This window comes from Misgurnus anguillicaudatus, chromosome 16, assembly GCF_027580225.2.
Source record: "Misgurnus anguillicaudatus chromosome 16, ASM2758022v2, whole genome shotgun sequence".
NCBI lineage: Eukaryota > Metazoa > Chordata > Actinopteri > Cypriniformes > Cobitidae > Misgurnus > Misgurnus anguillicaudatus.
In genome coordinates this window covers 22584754-22607655 of record NC_073352.2, presented here as the reverse complement: position 1 = coordinate 22607655, position 22902 = coordinate 22584754, and the positions used below count along the sequence as shown (strand labels likewise).

Genomic DNA, 22902 nt, shown 5'->3' with positions numbered 1-22902 from the left:
TTACTTAGTCAATATTAAAGATATCAAGTTTATATTTCACAGAATGTTCTTTACATAATCTAAAATGACTTAGCAGGGTTGTGACAGACAGGGTCAAATTTTAACTATAATTAAAGTAACGAGAACAACAAACAAACCTAAAATATTTAAATACTTAAAATTATTTATCTGTCCATGTCAGAACAACTGTTCATCTGCAAATGTAATTTGAAGAGTTTCGTTGCAAAACGAGATAACCACCGTTTTGTTAATTGTTCAGAAATCGCGTTTTTAGTTCTGCATTCCAATTCATTTCAATGCAACTGCACAATAAAACAAAATAATAACATAATAATAAACATGTTTTGACAAAAATGTTAAAAATGGATTTATCTCGTTTTGCAACGAAACTCTTCATTTGTTCATTCATTGACTGTGATTTTGTCCCTACCGCGCAGATAAGCAAGCGCCGTCAAAATTATATTCAGACTCGTAAAAAATTACGGTAGTCACTTGGGTCACAAAATCATTCAATCAATCCATTTTATACCTAGAGCATAACTGTATTTAGCTCTCTAAACACACCTGGCAAATGTATTCTGACGCTGTAAGAACATCGACATAAATCAAAAGTTTTCTTACAGCTGCATATTCAAACTGCCACCTCTCTAATACCTCTCAATGCAGACAATGAAAACTGATAAAAGCTAGACTCCAGACCACACGCAGTACTCCGCCATCCCGGTCTGAGTTTGGCAGCTGTGTGCACAGGGATGAGCACAGTATGTTGCCTGTCCAAAAAGAGGCTTTTCAGCATGTATTCATAAAGGTTCTCTAATGGCATCTACTGGGAGAACCCGGCTCTCCATAGAGTCAGAGTATGAAAGTTAAGAGAGAAGAGCGAATGACTTCATCATAAGCAGACTAGAAATGATGCCCCATTGGGGTCTATTAGGGAGTCTTTACATCCAATCTAGGACAGTGGGACTGTGAGGTAGGAGATGCAGTAAAGCCCAGGCTTAGTGTTTCTAGGGGGATCAGTAATGAGAAGCATCCCACATGCAAGTCTGATCTCACTTGTATTGAAAGGGTGAGTGCTAAGTTTTCCCTACCTTGGTAGAAAAGATAACTAATGCATCTTCTAGGAATGATTAAAATGATGTAAAACCATCCGCAAATGGTGCAATGTGTAAACAAAGTGCAACCGAGAGTAATGAAGTATGGAGGTTTGCGAATATTTAAAAAGTCAGAAACTGAAAAATCAGAGTAAGAGATATGAAACAGTCTATTAAAAATTCTGCTAAAAATCCTTGATCTATCTTAAGTTTGCTGGTTTATAACAAGCGTGCCGCACAAGCCCTGAAAAATGAAGCCAAAATGTCTCAATCGCCCCCCAGTGACTGGTCCTAGTATAGCTTATCGTTTCTTTTTCTTTAACTAATTTTATAAACTACACTATTACTGTATCAAATAAACTGTAAAAAAAATGTTTTATCCTTCTGCAATTTATTAACACCATCCATCCAGTATGATGATTAACAGACTTGACAATCATCATCAAACATTCGCAGCTCGCAACCGCCTTGTGCTGTCTCCAGATTTAGCCGTCAACTACTGAGGTGAAGGAGAGCTGTTCTCTCCATGCTGCTCATTAAAATTAGATTGAAATGGTGCCATTTTCACTTATTGGCTTAATTGTCTGCTTATGTAGCTGGGCCAGATGACAGTAAGGGTATCAGAGCCAAAGGACATGTGCAGTCCATTCAGACGACATTGCCAGATTTCATCACTAATCGTATGTGATTCATACAAAGGAAGGCCGAGTCGGCCCATAGACAGCTTTAATGAGATTTTTCATCAATTATGAGGAGTGAGGTCATAAATCAGTGACACATTACTCATCAATCTCCACTGGTTGCACTCTGAATGGTACCTGAGGAACACTGACCTGTCTGTGATGTTCAGTCATGTGCTTAACACTGGTCATTTATGTCTTCTTGAGACAAGAGGCAAAAATTTGGCACTTAACACATAATGAGACTTTCTGAGGGGGCGTGTACATCAAGGCGATTAAACACAGCTGAAAGCGGCAGCCGGACACCGACTGTGGGGGGTCGTCAGCGCTTTATAAGCTAAGCGCTTTGGTTGCTATACTGAAAAAAAGGATTAATTGAATTGAATCAATTTTTTTAAGGTAAGTGGTTGCAATCAATTTATTTAAGCTACATTTAAACAAAAGTTTTATATTTTATTTTACTTTACTAATCTTTTTTGTTTAAATATAGCTTAAATAAATTGATTGCGAACACTTACCTTAAAAATTTTTATTAAATTCAATGAATAATTTTTTTCAGTGTATGATACTTCTATTTTGTTTATCAGTCATTGTACAATGCACTGGTTAGTTGTTGTGGTATTTGTTACGCCCCTCCCTCCACTGAGATTGGACAACTGAGTAAAAAGTGAAATTGACAAGCTGAGCGTTTTTCAACTCTGGGAGTTCAGCGCTGGGTGTGGAAAAAATGGCGAACACTGGTGCTCAGCACGGACAAAACCTGCCAGCTGCTGGCGTTTTTGAAAAAGTCGGCACTTTCATTGGAAACAATTGAAAACATACATCAGCCACAGGTGTAAATGCCTTGGTGTACACACCCCCTAACTATGCGTTTACACTAGATGCGGTAGAGGCGGCAAAAACGCGCTATTCCGGCATAGTTGGACGCTTGCACATTTTGAGTTTACTCGCTTCATTCACAAGTGAAAGCCGTGCATTCAATTTTAGTCATTGGAGACATTCACGTGGAAATTTGCGTCATGGGAGGGGCTTCTGCGACTCCGCTCGCTTCCAGAGTCACGTCACTACTAGAGCAAGCTCCTGATTGGTTAACGCGGAACAAAAATAGTGCATATTTTTCAACTCACACGTTTCCCACGGTAATTCTTAAATCACGCGTACCGTGCCGCAGGATGGCTATTCGCGTCTTTGCATTTATGAATGAAAATGAATCCTGGATTATTGTTTCACTTAATCATATATTTTAATTTACCTACATCAGTCTGCAATATTCATCTAGTGAATTTTAGCTTCATATGGTGAATTGTTGCTGATGTCTAGTGAAGTATCTGATGGTGATGAAACAATCGGCATAGTTCACACATGTATGACATATAATATCATATTTCAATGATGCAGCTGTTTTGACCTGTTTATTTTGTGTGTGTGTGTGTGTGTTGCTAGCTGCCAATAAGACTCAAATTAAAAAAATACAATAAAAAAAATGAATTCACCAGAGACTGTATGACCTTGTTGAATTTGCAGCAGGTGAAGAATGAAAAAAGGACCTTCAGGATGAGGGTTGACAAAGTGGTTTTAAAGTCAGTGAATGATATATATAATGTCAGTATTGTAATAAAGAGAGTGTATCTTACACTCTATCATCTCAGATTTACATTCTGGATTTGTGAATGTTCTGGTGAACGTTGCGGCTTGTATATGAATGTATATGAATGTTTGTGGTTAAGAGATAGACTGCTAGCATGTCAGTGTTTTTATGAGTAGGTGGTGTGGTTGTCCCTGGTCCAACTCCCTATGCGGTGTTTATATTTTCTTGTGTGGTCGGCATCTGTGTGTTGGGTGAGGGTATTTCAAGTATGTTCCTATGAGATACATACCAGAACGTGTGTGTCCTTTTCCACGGATCGTTGTGTCATTTTCAGCCCAGTTGGTCTCTTTGACTGGAGCATTGCATGAAGGAGTTTCTGCCTGAGAAATATTATGTTTAGTCAGTTCATCACACAACAATTTCCTGGTACAGAAAATTAAAACGTTTTCTCTTTAGTACATTCCCGACATTTGCAGCATTTTTTGTATTGATTTTTTTATAGGAGAAAGATAATATCATCTCTGGTTATATTAATAGACTTAAGAAACCAACCAATCTTTGTGAGGAGAAATGTTTTACTTCTCCTGGTCATGCAACATTACACAGAACCATCTTCATTTAAAATACATACAAAAGAATGCACAATGTAATCTCACTCTCGAACATGAAGATATACAGACAGACAGATACAGTAGATACACATAACACTATATTTGATGACTATATTTAAAACAATACTTATACTGTATGTAGAGGCAGTGCATGTTATGATTGCAGAGTACATTTCATTATTTATTTATTTATTGTGCCTAATCCATATCACATACCTTATAGGTTTAAAACTTGTTTAAATAGCATGAATTAGGTTTATTCCAATGCACATAGTGTATTTATGTTAATTTTATGCAATAAAACATTACATTTGCACCATTTTTCGAACCCGAGGACATTGAGATAAACAGACCCAGTTCCGGCTGCCGTGAAGGTCAACACACCACTGATCTACTGGCCGTCCTTTAACGTGATGCCCAGCCGGTGCCTGACCAACGACCACAGACAAAACCCGTTGAATACTCCTTAACTATACGTTACATTATTAATATGCTCGCTTTGTAATGTTTATTCATAGCCGTTGTATTTTGCTACTTATATTGTCTGTTGATATTTCTGTGTTTTCCCCTGCTTCTATTAATGTAAAGCTGCTTTAAAACAATTACCAATTGTGAAAAGCACTATATAAATAAAATTGAATTTTTATGAAAGTTAAGACTTAATAGACCTGAAAATGTCAAATGGTGTAACCGCCAATTGCGCCAAAGAATGAGAAATATAAATTATTTTATCCACATTGATGGCATTTAAGGGTAATCATCAAAATAATAATAATAATAATAATTTTAAAATATTTTTTTTTTAGTTATATCTAAATTTAAATTTTAATGTGTTTTTGTAATATTTAACAGCTCTGTTTTATGAATAATCTTTAACAAATTATGTAAAAATGTATGTAAAAAATCTAGTTGATTATATTTTATTCCACATTTTTTATTAATATATTTATATTTCTATTTTAAAAAATACTAGTTACACCAATTAACACAGGCCAATTACACCACATTGATGTGTTTGCAATAGGCTTTATGCCCTGCTGCACTACTTCCTGAACTTCAGCCAGCTCCTTATTTCCTGTCTGCCATTATTGGACAAACTGATTAATCCAGGTGTGTCGGATTATGGTTGTTGTGACTACTGAGGTCAGGCACACCTGGATTAATCAGTTTGTTTGTGACTACTGCGGTCAGGCACACCTGGATTAATCAGTTTGTCCAACAATGGCAGACAGGAAACAAGGAGCCGGCCGAAGCCCAGGAAGCAGTGCAGCTGGGCACAAAGCCTATTATCTTCCAAATATTCTGTCAAAATTAAATAAAACCAGAAATGTTAGACTTGTTCCTCAAAAAATAGAATGTATGCAAGTAATCTGCAAATTTATTTTGAAATTTTAACCCTTTTGGCTCTAATTGAACCATAATAATTAACGTCACGTCATTGACCTTTATAAGAAAGTATGCCTGTGTAGTACAAACAAGTGATTAACTGTAACTATTTTATTTATAGGGTATGTCTTTTATTTGTGCGTTTGCTCAAGAAGGGTTTTAAAGATTTAAAGATTAATGTCGCTAGGATGAAGGTAAAAGTTGTCAGCGCACTAAAAACGTGTCGAGTGTGGGTTTAAGCATACACTATGTGTGTAACAGCAACCTTTCCTGGCCCTAGACAAATTTCTGTGCAGAAACTAATAAAGACTTGAATAAAATTTTTCCTCTGTGCTCATTTAAATGTACTTGAATCAAGTACCCAATTTGTCATAATATTAACATTTTGGGTGCATTGTTTTTATTGTTCAGGAGATGAAACTCATTTGTTGTTGAGGAGGAATAATATGAATAGAAATGAACAACAAAACATCATCAGCCAATAGTAGCCATTACATGCTTCAGTAAAAAAAAACACCACAAATACTCACTCCTCTACCTTTCACCACATACCTTCAAACCAACACTGTAGGAATAAAAAGCTAGCTGGGCATCCCTTGTCGGGCTTAGTCGAACAGCTGGACTGTGGAGTGTTTGGCTGGCAGAGAGAAAGGCGCAGCTGGCTTTTAAGAGGAAGAGCTCCTCTTGAGCCTGTGGGAGGTCACAGCCTGCTAGGCCGCAAAGCGCTGCGCGGCGGGAGCCGTGTGTTAGTGCAGAAGGCCTGCGCCATTGCGTGCAGATGTTGTTCTGCCTCAGCGGTTGCCTCTCTCTCTCCCTCTCTCCTGTTGTCCTATATGGAGCTCTACCAAATTGTGCCACTCTACCCACAGTCTCATGGCAACAGCAATAATAGGGGCTTCCTGAATTACCTTAAATGGTCAATGACAACTAAAAAACCCCCAGGGCCACATCGTCCTTGGCAAAATGTATGTTTACTCTCTATCTGAATAAGTCTTTTCAAAACCGTCAGTTTATGAGCACTCGAATGATAAATAGCTTTTGACCTTTAGTTCTATGCACATTAACTGCAATCATGCAAGCCCGTTGCATTTCACAGCATTTAAAACAAACCTTAATAAAAAAACGTCCTTGCGTTTATCAACCACAGCATGCGAGCCAAATGTGATTACCGTACCGGCGGCCTTCATTGTGGTTACGGAGTAAACTATAAAATAATGAGAGCATGCTCAGCCCTTTTAAACTGTGTGACACGATACCTGAGGAGGCGACAGAAGTCATCAAACAGCGTCGTCAGCAGTGCCCCGACAGAGATGAATTGAGTCAAAGACTGAGGGTGAGTGGCAGGCCGCGCGATGGGGAAGAGGGAAAGGTTTTGAAGATCTCCCACAGTTGGGTGCCAGTGAATGTATTACATGACGACCTCGACGTCTCTGCTTGATGTTCCACAGCTCCATTGTGATGTGCCAGAAGAGCAGAGACCTTTCAGATCGAGATGAAACTTTAATTTAGACAATAACAAAGTATGTTAATCATAGGAAACAAAAATTAAGCAACAACAGTGCTAGCACATTAAGTTACTGAACTTTTACACAAAGAGACTTTGACATTCTTAAGAAGTGGCACGTGTTTCTTTAAAAAGAGTACATGCATTGATTTTTCTAATTTAAAATGTAATCGCTCAACTTGACAACATCAAAAATACTTTTAATTATGTTGTATACAGCTATTAGTAGCACAACCTCTATATATTCCCATTAATAACCAAGCTCCTCTCATGCTCATGCTCTTCAATGAGGTTGTGTTTGATAAAGCTGATCAACTCATTATTTTCATTACTCAATACTAGGGCTGTCACAATGATTAAATAATCGTCTCATCACAATTGTTTGACCTCATCGCGATGATTTAAGATCACCACGATGATTGCACATCTCTCTGAAAAACACAAGGGGGAGCTGCAGTGCCTGTATAAACGAGACAGTATCAGATTACTTTTAAATATGTGTTATGTGTATTAATATTTACTGCCAGATAAACCTTGCAAAATATTTAATTTAAATAACACAACAATTTGCGAAAAAAATTTCACAAATAAAAAAATGCATGAGCATTAAATGTCAAAGCAATAAAACAGGCAATAAATCGTCACAATTTATTAAACAATTAACCGTCAGCCAACTTTCAGAACCGTGACAGCCCTACTTAATACACTTAAACAATTCATGGATACTGAAAACAAGAAATAAAGTTTCGACAAAATGGCTTTTATGAAAACATGACAACTTAAAAGTCATTACACATTTTTTGTTGTCTTTTTCATAAATTATGCACCAGAAACTTGCCTAGAGGTTGCATATCGATAAGATCAAATATTGATAACCTTCTCATCCAAGTTTTCATTCCGCGTTAACAAATGTTTGCAAAACAATTTTTGCGTAAATAATTCATCAAATGTACGAGAGACTATTATCATTCAGGTTCAGCAAGACTTTCTGACTCCTGAAGGCAGAGATCATGTTCTTATTCTGACAATACATGCAAACCTCTGGCCTCTCTAATGCATTATTTAAACTTATACCATTGAGTTTCGTTAACATGGACATGAGAACCAATACATAACACTGACAACAATGACCTCAGACACTGAATAAACAGAAGCAGGTGACTCTGAGTGATGGTCATTGTAAGACGTGCATAAGCAAACATTCAGCCTGGTCCTTTTTAACCTTCAACGTCGCAGCCGTGAACGTGAAAACAATAATAAAGTGAGGCCCGCTATAAATCACCTCAGTATTTTGTAAACATTGTCACAGTTTTGATAGGGATCTCAGAAGTTATCATCTATAATTCAGTGAAAAAAAGTGAGTATGCGAGAAGTCTTCTAATCCTGGCTGGCAATGGAGCAGAGCTAAATGTGAATACTGAATCAAACTGAATGACAGATCTGACGGGGGAAACAAAGAGAGGTGCCAAACGAATGAAAGGCTGGCAGTGTCTGAAGATCACATAGACCAGCACAAAATCTACAAAAGCTTACTTTTATCTATGTGATTTTCAACAATTCAGAAATCCCTGTCAGCTCCCTAGGAGGCTTTGAGATAAGGGAAAGGGCTTGGCCCAAAGCCTGCTAACTGTTTAATAGCATTAGAGAAGGGGTTCGCAACCTTTTCTGGTACAGGATCCATGTTTTTGGAACCAAAGTACTTGTGAATTTCCTGCACACTCAACCTCACACACACTTAAACAATAAATATGTATTAACATAGACTTATTTAACATATTACTGCACAAAAAAAGTCCATTTACTTTCTCCATTTTCAACGGATATAAAATCTGTTAAAACTAAGTTATGGGTTTGTAGTGCACTTCTCGATATTGTTGCCTAACGTTAATTGCGTTACTGTTGCCCTCACAACCTTCTACTAAATGTACTGTAGGTATGGTTAAATTTTAAACATGGTTAAATGCTAAAACTAGTTGTTCAGATAGAAAAAGCTTGAAAAAAACTTTACAGTGACACCAAGACCATGTCTATGGGTTCAAGAATAACAAAATACTGGCCATTTGAAACTCGAAAATCATCACCTTATTTTGTCCCATTTCCATTTTGTGGTAAAAACAACCCTTGGGCGTCGTTCAAATTCATTGAAATTTCGTTCACTTGTAGTTTAGCAATTAAACTAAATGTAAGTTACAATTTCAATAATGTTTTTACTCCGCACATCGCTTGAGGTAACGTTAATCCGAAGTTTCATTGAGAGGCCAAATTGACAGCCGAGATTGTCACTACTAATAGCCTGAATAGAAAATGTAATGTACACATTTGCTGTAAGTTAATACGTTTAGAATCTTCGCATACTGTAATGTTTTTGTAAATGTAACATTAACTTAAACGAAACCAAATGCAAGACAAGAAGTCTGAATGTGGTGCACATGAGATGCTCGTGTGCACTAAAATTGATGATTTTATTAGGGAAATTTCATTTACATAAATCTAAAATACTATCAACAAAACCCGCCTTTAATCTTTTTTGTATAGATTTAAAAATTTTCTATGAATCTCTTAAATCAAATCTTAAAAATAAGAAAAAGAAGAAAACATCTCTTATACTGGCCAAAATCTTAACTAGTTTATGATGATCTGGTTTATGTTGCTTTGTAAAGGAAATGTATCTTTTTTTTTTTCTTTCTTTTTTTCTTTTTTTTTTCTTCTCTGTGTAAAATATGTATGTTAATGTAGTAAGGTCTGTTACGCATCTCCCCCTGTTATTTATGTTATGTAATGTTGTATGTTTTCTTTTATGTAATGTTTAGTGAACATGCAATAAAAAAAAAAAAAAAAAATAAAATAAAAAAAAAAAAAAAAAAAAAAAAAAGAGATGCTCGTGTCGTGTCGCCTCACACTTTACCCGCCAATAAGCGTGAACTCACCTCTTCGGTTATATCCAGTTTATTTCTTTTTTTGATTGGTGTTTGGTCCTGGCGCAAACAAGGGTGCTGAATCGTCCCTCGATGAAATACTGTAAATACATGTGTAGACATAAGGCTTGTTCGACTTCTCGTGGCGCTGCAAGAACTAACAAGTAGATAACGTCAAATTACCGCGATTACATTACTCGCGGTATGTTGATGTCATTTTTTTGACGGTTCCTGCCGCGGGGCATGCACAGCACAGACGACGCATTTGACAAGTTGTCTCCGCCATCTTGGGTAGGTCGAGACTGTCCTAAAACACACAGAATTGAATGGGGAAGCTGCAGTTTTATGAATTAAAGGCACACGTGTTGCCTTTATAATTAATATATAAAAATTCACTGCATGGCAAGCGACAGTTTTCATAATTCCTTAATAACAACAAAAAATAATCTTCCAAGAAACTTTTAAAAATTACTAGTAACAGGAGAAGAAACTTTTTGTACTTCGTGCAGATCATGAAACATTAAAATTGTTAGAGACATGTAAATGTTAATGTTAATGTGCAATCCCTTTCAGAAAGACCCTCCCCTTTCAGTCTTGCCCTTCCTAATATGGCAGCTCCTAAGACATAGTGGACAATGTATTTCTATCGTTTTATGTAGGTATATAGGCCATTTTTAACAATTCCAATACTGCTTATTATTTAAAACAAAATGTGATTTTTCAAAATAATTGTAATTATAATATTACACTTAAATGCAAATTACATATACCTACTGCCCATTAATAACAAAATAGAATAATAGAAACGCAACTTTGATAACAAATACATAACTTCATAAGAAAACTTTAATAGAATAAGCAAAAATAACAAAAACATGTGCATATTTTCACTTATTTCTCAATATTAAATGGGCCTTAATCTTTAACATTCTATAGTACATATTTAACAAAAAATATTGATTTAATAACATAACATAACATACATCTCAATGAAAAATACCAACAACATAAACTGTGCATACTTTTACTCATTTCCAAATTTTAAACAGACCAATTTTCTTTTTTTTAGAAATTATTAATTTAATTAAGATATTGATACTTTTTAGATAAGACAATACCAAATGAGTAGCTTTGATATATCGATACAACTGCATCGATGTACACATCCCTAGTTTTAGGCCACACAGTGACATTTTTTTTACCTCAAGGGGATGCAGGAACTATGAATACACCTTTGCATCCGGGTCACGTTGTGGCCTTCATTTCATGTAATGTTTTATGCAAAAGCCACAAATTTTATATTTAGGTGTAGCCTACAGCTAAAAAAAATACTAAAAAAAATGAAATACTATTGTTCATAAAAATCTCCCTCAAGTACAATTGTATCTCTTAGGGTTTTGACCCCAAGGTTAAAAACGTGCATTAGAATATAGCAGCCATGACCTTTTCATTTCCTGTCTACAATTTCCTGCACTAAAACTTAACGGCAGCATTTTAAGTTGCATCTCTCATCATCACATGGGCTTTGCCAGACTATATAATGAAATTCAACCACCTCTCCAACCCAGAAAAGTTGAATTATTCCATGTTTGTTGTTCGAAGCAACAAGGGCACAGACAGGGCGGTCGCGACCTCAAGCAGACGGAACATCCCAGCCTTATTGACTACTCTGTCACCCGTTCAGCCCGCTTCTGATTTGACATTCCATTAACGCCTCCAGTGGGCTGCTGGTTGACGGCAGAGGAGAAAGCCAGGGACATCGGGACAGGATTTACGAAGGTGGCGAGCTCACCCAGTCTCTGACCGAGCAACTTCATGGGTCGTTTCCGCATGCTGATGTTTAATGTGCCCTGCTGAGTAGGGTAAATAATGAACAATGGTCATATTTCATTTTATACAAATGCATTTGCATTGGAGTCTGAGGATTTGAAGAGTGCAAACAAGCTTGAATTAAGGGGAAAAAAATTCCTGGGAGAAAGATTAAAAAATCTTTTAAAACAAATTCTGCTGCTAAAAATAACACAAAGTAGAATCATCACAAGAATTATCATCGTCTAATGTGGAGAGTTTAGCTTTTCTAATAGAAATAGACAGCGTTGCAACAAAATGGTCAATGGGGGTTTAACAGACGCTAGTGCCAGCAGGCATCAGATTTCCAGACTTTATTCTGACCAGACTACTATGCAGTCTCATGAACACAGTGTACTGGATCTGCACTACAGGGATGGTTGAGCTATCATGATATAAATGTGTTTTATTACAACACAGCTGGTGGGAAAGCTGGAGAGACCCTTTTTTCAGACATTTTTTATTTGGCCAGAGCTACTTGGCCATCTGGCCTTTTTGAATGTGTAGCGGTTGATTCCCTTGCATGCCTGTTCTCATCCTGTTAAGGCATTACTATGTGTGGTAAACACACATGGCACCCTGCTTTAAGTGCACACACACAATAGTTCTCATTTATTAATTATAACATTGCCCACTTGAGGCCGCCATGCATGTGAAAGCGTACGCGCCAGAGTTGGGGGACATTTGTGTTTCTGATCGATAAATGTGTATGGTTTTTTTTGCGGTATTTATGAGGGAGAATTTAGTGCTGTTTGCCTCTCCGTTGGAGACAACAAGGCACATTCTCATTGGGCGGCTGAATAATAAGCGAGTTTATGAAACGTGGCGAAAGCAGTCTACAGCGCTACATGAAACCTCCATCAGGGAGCCGGCCTGCCGTAACAGAGCTACGCTTAATATCAGCATTCACCTTGTGCTGCTCTGAACTATGAGAGAAGGACAGAAAAACACAGAGAGAGATAGGAGAAAGTGACAGTGGGTAATATATGAAATATATTTTTCTATAACCAAAGGTAACCTTTAAAGAGCAACTATTGTCCGATTCACTTTTTTACATTTCCTTTGGTGTGTAAGTGTGTATTAGTACATGTTAATGATATGCAGAAGGTACAAACCCCAAAGTAAACGATGTCGCGAGTTATCGTCTCCAATGTAAATCTCTTTTCTTGGACTACAACAAACACACAGATTGTAGGCAACAATTTACTTCCTGGGATTGGTGATGTAGACAAGAACGACATTATCATAATTCCTCACGCTTTGACTCACAGCCTGTAAGTTAACCCCTGTTAGCATTGCATTGTGAGGGAATCTTTCAAACATGGTAAGGAGTGTCATATTTCCTACTGATGTCAGATGTATTCAGACCAATCACAACCTCCAGATTATCTGGCCAATCAGGGACACAGAGCTTCAAATCCATGCGTTTCAGGAAGAGAAGGACATCTGGAGCTACAAAAATGTATGGTTTGTGTTTTTTAACCATAAACCACACAAACACATTGGGCTCTATCATATACCCGGCGCAATGCAGCGCAATGCACGACACAAGTGTCTTTTGCTAGTTTCAACCTGGCGCAATGATAATTTCACATCTAGTGCCACGTTGTTTAAATAACAAATGCATATGCGCCCAATGTTGCGCCCATGGGCATTCTGGTCTGAAAACAAAGTGTGTTCAGGCGCATTGTTGGTGTGTTGCTATTTTGAGGCAACTAAAATAGACTACGCCATTGACCAACTAAAACCTGGTATAAAGTCAAAAGTGAATGGCGCAATATTGTTTATGTTATTTAAAGAGCGCATTAGTAATATGCGCCTATAAATGGGATGACAATGCAGGTTTGCTTATCACATACATGAATGCGCAGCAGCACAAAAATGCTTTTAAATATGAAAGATTAAAGGATTGAATGTAAAAGATTATTATTGAGCTTCTTGGACATAAATGAGGACCGATTATGAGATGTTAGAAGGCGTAAAGAGCTGCTTCACCTGTAGCTCGGTAAGAAAATAAATGCTTTGCTTTAAACAAATGCATCTATTTTTAAATGTTTTTTAAATGCTATCCTACGGATTTATTGTATATGATGACTCTGTATACCTGTGCATATGGTGAGATGAGAAACATTTTAAGTAATGCTTTTTAAAAATCCCATGGCGCTGTCCGAGTGCTGAAACGCTTCGGCTCTCCGCACGTTTGTATCTCTTGTTTGTATTTTTAGAGTACAAACCTTTTCTTGCATATTTGCAAATTATTTTATGAGATTACAGTGATTATGTAGGATATCAATACATTTACAGCAATTAAAAGTTTGCTATTTGTGCTTCTATGACTGAAAGAAAAAGGCTTTTAAAGGTTTTAATCCCAAAAAAAAATTGTAATAAAATGAAAACAACAAATTTTTTAACATTAATCTTGGACTGGGGGTCTTCTTCCTCCGCTTGGTTTTTCAGTTTACAAAGTCCCTCATCTAAATAGGCATTAGATATAGCGCCAGCGCAACTGGCTTTTAAAGGGGATAAGAGCTGAGACTCTCATTGGTTAATTGCACGTTACGCCCAAACACACCCCTTACTCTTTAGAAGAATATGAACCACCCTTTTCGACAGTGCGCTCGGCGCAAAAAACAACAACATTTTTTTTAACATTTTGTTAAATTAGCAAAAATGGGAGTGGACATGCCCATTTAGACCATTTTGTTTTTAACAATGAAATATGTGCTCTTTAAAATGACCTCTTAGCCCTAGGTCAGGTAGCCTTTCTGTGTGGAGTTTGCACGTTGTCCCTGTGTTAGCATGGGTTTACTCCGGGTTTTTCCAGGCCAAAAACAAGCAAGTGGGTGAATTTAAGATAGAAACAATGCCCCTCCCCAAACTTGTGTATGGATTAACCAGTTGTCGGCACAAATATAGCCAGAGATGCTGGAATGGCTTGAATAATAAAGAAAGAAAATAATTACCTCTTACGCCAACATGGAGCAAGATGTGACACTGGACCACACAATGACCATCACATCATGATGTGTGATTTCTTTCTGCTTCTGTGAAATAGCAGCAAGCAGTGGTCAGAGTCTTGTCAACACGCATTGGCTGTGTGTGCAGGGATCAGGCCTGGCATCTGCACCAGTAATGTTGACATGCTCGAGCGTGTGTTTGCCAAAGCAGGGGCAGTATTGTGGTGAGTCAATCAGATTGTGTGTGTGTGTCATCTGCTCCTCACTTCAATTGTTGAGATAGTCGATACTTCAAAGCCATTTTAGGCTAATTGCAAACTTTATATTTGCAAAATCCCTGTCGATTCATTCACCAATCAACAAATTTTAAAAACATTCACTGGACGTATGGGACAAATTTACTTAACAGATATCTTGTTTGAATGAACTACTCGACGCTTTCAGCATCCTTAGTAATTCCCCCACAGACAACAACCACATTCATTAGTATATGGGGGGTTGCATAACAAACTTTCAAATTCTGCAAAACAGGTCTAAAGCCCATTTGGGTCATGCTGACTGTGATGTTAATGCGGTCTAGAGATGCACTGATATTAAATTCCAGCGATAGCAGATAGCCCACATAACACACACTGTTTCTACATTTCTGATGTTAATCTGGAGTACCTATATAGTAGTATTACATCCATTATATCTCCAAAGCGTCTTTAGTTTAATCAGATTTATAAAAGAAAGATTAGCTTTACTGATTCTTTCAGATAACGTACAAAAAAATGAAGAAGGAGGAGTTACTACCGCCGGAGGAGCGTGTATAACACTATACAACACTGTTTAACTTATGACTCACTACATGTTCGTGTCACTTATATAATATGCATAAGACAGAAGACTTACCGCATGCAACTCGTGACCCGGTTGGGACTTTTCAATGAAATCCAGCGCATCAAACACACACGAAAAACTCCGCTGCTAGCCTGGATAATAAACTATATCCATTGTTTCCATAAGGCTGGCTTTCTTCTCCTTGCATCCAAAAACACACTTCTTCTTTCGTGCCATTGTTGAGTTTTGAAAATAAACAAAGCTTTGTCGCGTGATGTGATGTTTGCAAGTTCTAGCGTCTCCTGCTGATTGACGTGTGGGCGGGGTTTTCCGGGGGAAGTGCCCATAAAAAGAATCGATACGTATAGAAACCCCTGAAACTTCAGCTGGACCCGTAATCGGTAAAAAAACTTTCCGAAACTTGTACGAACCCTGGTGTGCATTTGGCACAGAAATACTCTGTAACACGTCCAACTGCTTATTTGACACTTTGCCTACGTTTAGCATAAGGAAACAACTCTATAGCTGTGTTAATAAATCAGAATGCATGAAATACCATTGATCCACCCCTTTAAGACTGATATCTGCTGATACAGATACAGAGTTTGGTGGTTATATTAACTTGCATTAAATCAGTTCTGAAGATTACATTTTCTTAATGTTTTTCATTCATATAATGACCATTAATGGTGAACATTTAACTAGTGCTGTTTCTTTACATTTTCTATACACACAGCTCACATTCTCTTTTGATTGACGGGACATATTGGCCATGACTACAGGTATCAGCTATTTCTGCCAATACCGATTATTATCTCTAATGCATCTGTTGTTATCTTATTCAATAAAGACAGCTAGCTTTATTTGCTACCGATAGAATGCCAGTCAAATAATCAATCCTGAGGATGAAGAATGCTTTGGGAAAAAGAAACCTTAAAGGTAAGCTTAAAATTTGATGCGCATGATTTTTGTGCTTTTTATTGAATGTAAGTATTACTTCTCTCTCTTTTCATTTTGGTTTACAGGTCAGCCTCAGTCCAAGCACTAAAAGATACATTTTTTGTTGGCTGCGCTGTTTGTTTGCACGCTCGCACGCCTTGATCACATAAGTGCAAAAAAGTCCTATATCCTTTCATCTGAAGCATTATTAATGACCCCGGGTTGAAGTGAAGGGTTTTAAAGTGATATCACACAGGCCTGAATGGAACACCTGCTTTATTTTTTCATGAATGCGTACGCGGATGTGTGTGCATTTATGTGTATTTTAGGGAGCACAAGAGTACAGAGCGAGTGTTTGTCCCTGCTCTTGTGGTCCACACTTTGATTCGAGTGGGTTAGCATGTGTGTATGTGATCCACTGGGAGTACTTCAGCTGAAGCAAGTAAACTTTCAGCAGCTTTTATATACTTTTAAGTGAAACGATTTACAGAAAAGCTTTTATAAAAACTCATTTTATTCTGGAATACACTTCCATGGGGGCACTTACCCAATTACCAGTCTTTCCTATTCTTTGCTTATAAGTGTGGCTTAACTGTGTATGCGATGAAAGAAGAGAATGGATCTGCCAGATCCACACAAGCTTTTAAAAAGTTTTGACTGAGTTATGTAGATCTTAAGTTACAGTAAACATTTAAGCTTTATCAGATGGTTTTATCCAAGGTGACTTTTAAAAGTGAAGAAAACAATAAAGCGACTTTGACCTCCTCTATTGCAGGTTTGTAAGTTGAAATGTTTTTATGTAGGCTACAATAAAAAAAAGAACTTCAAGATTCCCTCTTGGGATATAAAGAGACACAATTCTCTTGTGTGTCTATTTTCTTTCTATTCCCATTCTGTCTCTCCCTCCCTCGGGTCAGCATTGTGGCCCGGCCAAAATCGATAGGGGGTCTAAACCAGAAAGCAATGATCCCACAAACCGAAGCTCTCCTTTATAAACACCTGTCCACACACAGGATGAGCTGAACACGCAATGAGAAGACCACCTGCCTCTGGAAAAGCCCCAGAACACAGACAGGATGTCACAGTGCTCTGAATCATGTCGAATGAGAATGATGGCTTAAAAAGGGAAGTGAATGGATGGATTGAAGAGAGAAAAATAGACGGTGAGCAGAAGTGCTGTTCAACGAGTAGGGTTTGTTTGAAATAGATATTATTATAATAAGAGACTGTGTGAAAAAATAATTGAATTTAGTCAGTAGATGCACAGACAATAAAGGGGAAACTGTGTGACACTGTGATCCAAATTTCTGCATGTCCAAAAGTAATAGCTATATAACAGTGTATAATTTCAAAACTGGGAAAACATAATATACAGTACATTATTATTTAGTCAACTTCCTCCTGTGTGCCTTAAACTAAATTCAAGGACCTTTCAAGGACTTTCCAGGTCCAATACCCTCAAATTTAAGTACTAAATGTGGGGACACATTTCAAGTGAGAGCAGGGTTACACCGTGTTACCTTTAAAGATATTTTGTTACAGTTCCCTTTCGAGGGAACTCACGCTGCGTCACTGCGGTGACACTTTGGGGACGCCTACAGGGGTAAGTGCGTCTAAATGTGTATATCAAATTCAACCAATGGTGAGGCTTAACAACAAAGACAGGGTGACGCGGGAGCCAGGAAGTATATCGCTAACTGAAATATTGCCAAAGACGGCGTTACAGGGAAGCATGAAGTATGGCAAGGGAGACACAGCGTCTCATTCCCTTCTCAGGGAGCAACAGTTACATACGTAACCCGAGACATTTTTATGTGTCAAACACAACTATGCAAAAAAGCATTTTGGTATGAATCAACATTCGCATACAGAAGATATAAGCATTTAAATTGAACAGTTTAAAAAGTGTTTAAAAAGTCTAGAATTTTTATGATATTATCCTACACTTCACAAGGAATAATATAGATTTGTTTCCAGAAAACTTGCATAAAATAGATTCAAGCACAATGACCTGTATCTATGTATGTATATTTTCAAAAACTTCCCAGGGCGTTGAATTTTTCCCCCCAGTTTCACAAATAAGGATTATAAGGACCCGTGGGAACCCAGTAGATAGGGATTAAAATAGTCCTAGACTAAAGTAAATGTAAGCAAACTGAAAACAACTTGCACTGACATATCTTAAAATACATCAGTGCCATTGGTTTTGCCTCAAAATGCAAACACTAATGTTTTTAGTCAGGCATGTTTGTTAAAACTATATTATATTTCCTGGCTTAAAATAATCCCTGTCCAGGGAAACCACCCTTAAATATCTTAAGTGATTAAGGGGCGGTTTCCCGGACATGGATTAGCTTTACCCAGGACTAGACCTTAGTTTAATTAGGATAGGTTTAACAAACATGCCTTACTAAAAACATTACTTATGTGCATTACAATGTAAAACAATGGGCACTGATGTATTTTAAGATATGTCAGAGCAAGTTGTTTTCAGTTTGGACAGCTCTTACATTTATTTTAGTCTAGGACTAGTCTAATTCCTGTCTGGGAAACCGCCCCTTAATGTCTTATCTGTTCATCTTAAAAGCATTAAATGTACCCTGTAAAAATAAGGGTTTCCATGCAGGGTCATGTGATCGCCCTTAGGACTACAAGAGCAAAAATAAGGCTAGAACATTCAGATTCCATTCTCTCTCACACACAGCGAAATATATACTGACAGTCAGACACTTATAAAGATCTGTGGAGACGTATGTGTCAGCAGTCTGATTATGGTTATGAAACGTTTCAGATCTGGAACACTTGCGCTTCAAGCCAACATGGTGCACTGCAACAATTCATAAAGATGAAGACACACATACACACAGCAGACACACACTAAAATAAGTTTAGTTGAGAGCAAAGGCAGACAGAATGGGCACAGGCACCTAACTCTGTATTTCATCTTGGTTTCTGTACTTCAGGATGCAAAATACATCATTATTATGTTGTATTTCTGTTGAAGGCTGATCCATCAGGCTGTAAATTGGTGTGGGTGGCTGTACACACGCCCTGGGTTTATAGAGAGATGGAGCCTGGTGTTAGAGTGAAAACAAATGAAGAGCGTAGAGATATAAAAGTGTGGTCGTAGTTTATCTTTTAGATCTCAGACAGGACTACTTATATGAGCGCAAAATAATAAGGATAATACATAAAAAAAACAACTTCCAGCCTCATTATCTCCCATGATTCCATTTCTCAGCCCATTTCAAACACACATACACACAACAACATTGCTTTTGCTATTTTAGTGAGGAAATCTCAAAGACACTAAAAATAAGGAATTGTTTTCTATAAAAAGTTTTAAAGAGTTCTTTGCAGCAATGCCATAGAAGAACCATTTTGAATTCCCCATAGTACCTTTCTGTCAATGATTCTTAGTCACCATGAAATTGAAATTAAATACTTAAATGTGTTATCATGGAATATTGTAGTGCTTTTATACACTCACCTAAAGGATTATTAGGAACACCAAACTAATACTGCATTGACCCCCTTTCGCCTTCAGAACTGCCTTAATTCTATGTGGCATTGATTCAACAAGGTGCTGAAAGCATTCTTTAGAAATGTTGGCCTATATTGATAGGATAGCATCTTGCAGCCTCCAGTTCCACCACATCCCAAAGATGCTCTATTGGGTTGAGATCTGGTGACTGTGGGGGCCATTTTAGTACAGTGAACTCATTGTCATGTTCAAGAAACCAATTTGCAACGATTCAAGCATTGTGATATGTTGCCTTATCCTGCTGGAAGTAGCCATCAGAGGATGGGTACATGGTGGTCATATAAAGGGATGAACATGGTCAGAAACAATGCTCAGGTAGGCCGTGGCATTTAAATGATGCCCAGTTGGCACTAAGGGGCCCTTAAGTGTGCCAAGAAAACATCCCCCACACCATTACACCACCAGCCTGCACAGTGGTAACAAGGCATGATGGATCCATGTTCTCATTCTGTTTACGCCAAATTCTGACTCTACCATCTGAATGTCTCAACAGAAATTGAGACTCATCAGACCAGGCAACATTTTTCCAGTCTTCAACTGTACAATTTTGGTGAGCTTGTGCAAATTGTAGCCTCTTTTTCCTATTTGTAGTGGAGAGTGGTACCCGGAGTGGTACTTCTGCTGTTGTAGCCCATCCACTCCAAGGTTGTGCGTGTTGTGGCTTCACAAATGCTTTGCTGCATACCTCAGTTGTAACGAGTGGTTATTACAGTCAAAGTTGCTCTTCTATCAGCTTGAATCAGTCAGCCCATTCTACTCTGACCTCTAGCATCAACAAGGCATTTTTGCCCACAGGACTGCCGCATACTGGATGTTTTTCCCTTTTCACACCATTCTTTGTAAACCCTAGAAATGCTTGTGTGTTAAAATCCCAGTAACTGAGCAGATTGTGAAATACTCAGACCAGCCCGTCTGGCACAGACAACCATTCCAGGTTCAAAATTGCTTAAATCACCTTTCTTTCCCATTCTGAAATTCAGTTTGGAGTTCAGTAGACTGTCTTGGATATGTGTCATGATACGCAAAATACTTCTGTTTCATGGTGATTACTTTTTTTTACCTTAATAAAGTCTATGTAACCGTTTCAACTTTAAAGAATCTTTTATGTAACAAAAAGGGTTTTAGGATGTTAAAGGTTCTTCATGGAACCATACAGCATTTTTGCAACCTTTATTTCTAAGAGTGTAACATTTATAGACATTTTTATACATCACCTACTCTACCACACCATCACATTATTATATTAAAAAAAAAAACATGTTTCTATCAATTTATAATATTAAGGACCAACTTAAATGTACCTGTTGACCTGTAAACCCCCACACATTCACAAAGGCTTCCATAACTAATCAAATGATCAAATATACAAAACACACTGAAAACAAGGTGACTAGAAATCGAATAATTTCTAAAAGCAGAGGAGACAAACAGTAGAGCCACTTACAACTGTTTATAAGCCAGACGTCTGTATGAAAGAGATCTCGTCTTGTAAAATTACCCTGCCTTTAATGACTGGCTCCCAAAGCTTACAACAGAAAACACATGAATAATTTCCATCGCAAATCACTCATTGGCCATTGCATCTTGTCTACGGTTCTTTAAAAAGCCTTCCATCTGTGTCTGTGATTTAGCAAGCAGACGCACAGCACAAGCAGCCATGACAGCTTACGCTCACAAACAAAATGCACACGCCACAGTTTGCCAGACAGAGCAGGGCCCTGTAGCAAAGGCCTCTCTCCTGACGTATCTCCCTCCAAACGCACAGACGCAAAGACAAACAGACATATGCATGAAAGCATGCACAGCCACACACACACAAACACAGACACACACAGAAACAGACACGCACTCAAGCCGCAGGGTAGAAAGGACAGGAATGCTTGGAGGCAGTAGCATGAAGATTTCTTTCATTTCAGCACCAGGCAGTGGACAGCTCCCCAATGGCACAGCCTAAACTCCACCAATTCCGCTCACATCCGTGTTCATCATCTCCCACACACAGACATTAAAAAAATATGTTTTTCTCTTCTACAAGACACAGATTGACAGGGAAGATGGTGGCACAGAAAGATGGTAATAACAGTGGGGCATCATTGCCTTCTCCATCTCTAACCACAGAGAAGCCAAATGTCAGCTGTCAAAAGAACAATAAAAAAGAATCCAGTGCATTGTAGAGAAGTTTATATTTAGCTTTGTAAACGATGACTCCCCACGTAATTCTGTCGGATTCAACTGACAAAATATCATTTGTGTACGTAGTGTGATGTGAAGCAAAGATAGAGAGCAAACAATACAATTGAGCACTTCAAACAAACGCCACAGTGCCTTTATCTTCTTCTGACAGCAGTTACACTCCGCAAACCCTTCGATTTATTAACAGAATAAAACGATTTATTTGACATAATGCAGATAAAACCAGTTTCTGTTTGCGTCTTCACAGCTTCGTGAAATATGCATTGAACTACTGTACTGTTAGATTACAAAATAAAGAGTAGAGTGTGATTTTTTGCAGGTATTTGTCGTCAGCAAGTTTTCTTTTTGCCTACAAAACCCCCATAAATATTTAGCTGTCTATTCATGTTACATTGGGTGTAATGAAACAAGTTTTGATTGACGAGTTCCTCTTACTAAAAAAAGCAAACATGTTGCACGGTGTGATTACAGATAGTGCATGGGTCTTCAAAGGGGGTCCGGGGACCCTTGGAGGTCCGTGGATGTATTTCCAGGGGTCCTCAAAATGCAACATGATCTCACGAAAATACATGTTATAGTGACGTAAAATTTGATCACTTTATCCGTGTCCATGTCACAAAATTCTGCTTTTTTCTGTGACGGGAGCACAGAGATTTTTCCGTGGTACTTCCACGGATTTCTCGTGTCATTTTATGTATTGTTCTTTCATATTTTTTTCCTATTTTCAAAAAATTGTTGCTTGGGGTTAAGGTTAGATTTAGGGTGTGCGTTTTTTTTTTAGGATGTATTTTTATGTTAGGATTATGGGTGCACCGATAAAT

The 22902-nt window shown here is 37.8% G+C and overlaps 1 long non-coding RNA gene across 3 annotated transcripts in view; it reads right to left on the bottom strand.

Moving 5' to 3' along the window:
- Positions 1 to 10001, bottom strand: part of LOC141350125 (uncharacterized) — a 143469-nt gene extending 133468 nt beyond the window's left edge. The window contains exons 1-3 of one of the 3 annotated variants that reach the window (XR_012358112.1): positions 9791 to 10001; positions 6616 to 6857; positions 3652 to 3742 (exon numbers count right to left, since the gene is read on the bottom strand). This is a non-coding gene — a long non-coding RNA (uncharacterized lncRNA). The remainder of the gene's footprint in view (positions 1 to 3651; positions 3743 to 6615; positions 6858 to 9790) is intronic. The other 2 variants (XR_012358113.1, XR_012358111.1) reach the window with 2 other exon arrangements.
- Positions 10002 to 22902: the final 12901 nt, after the last annotated feature.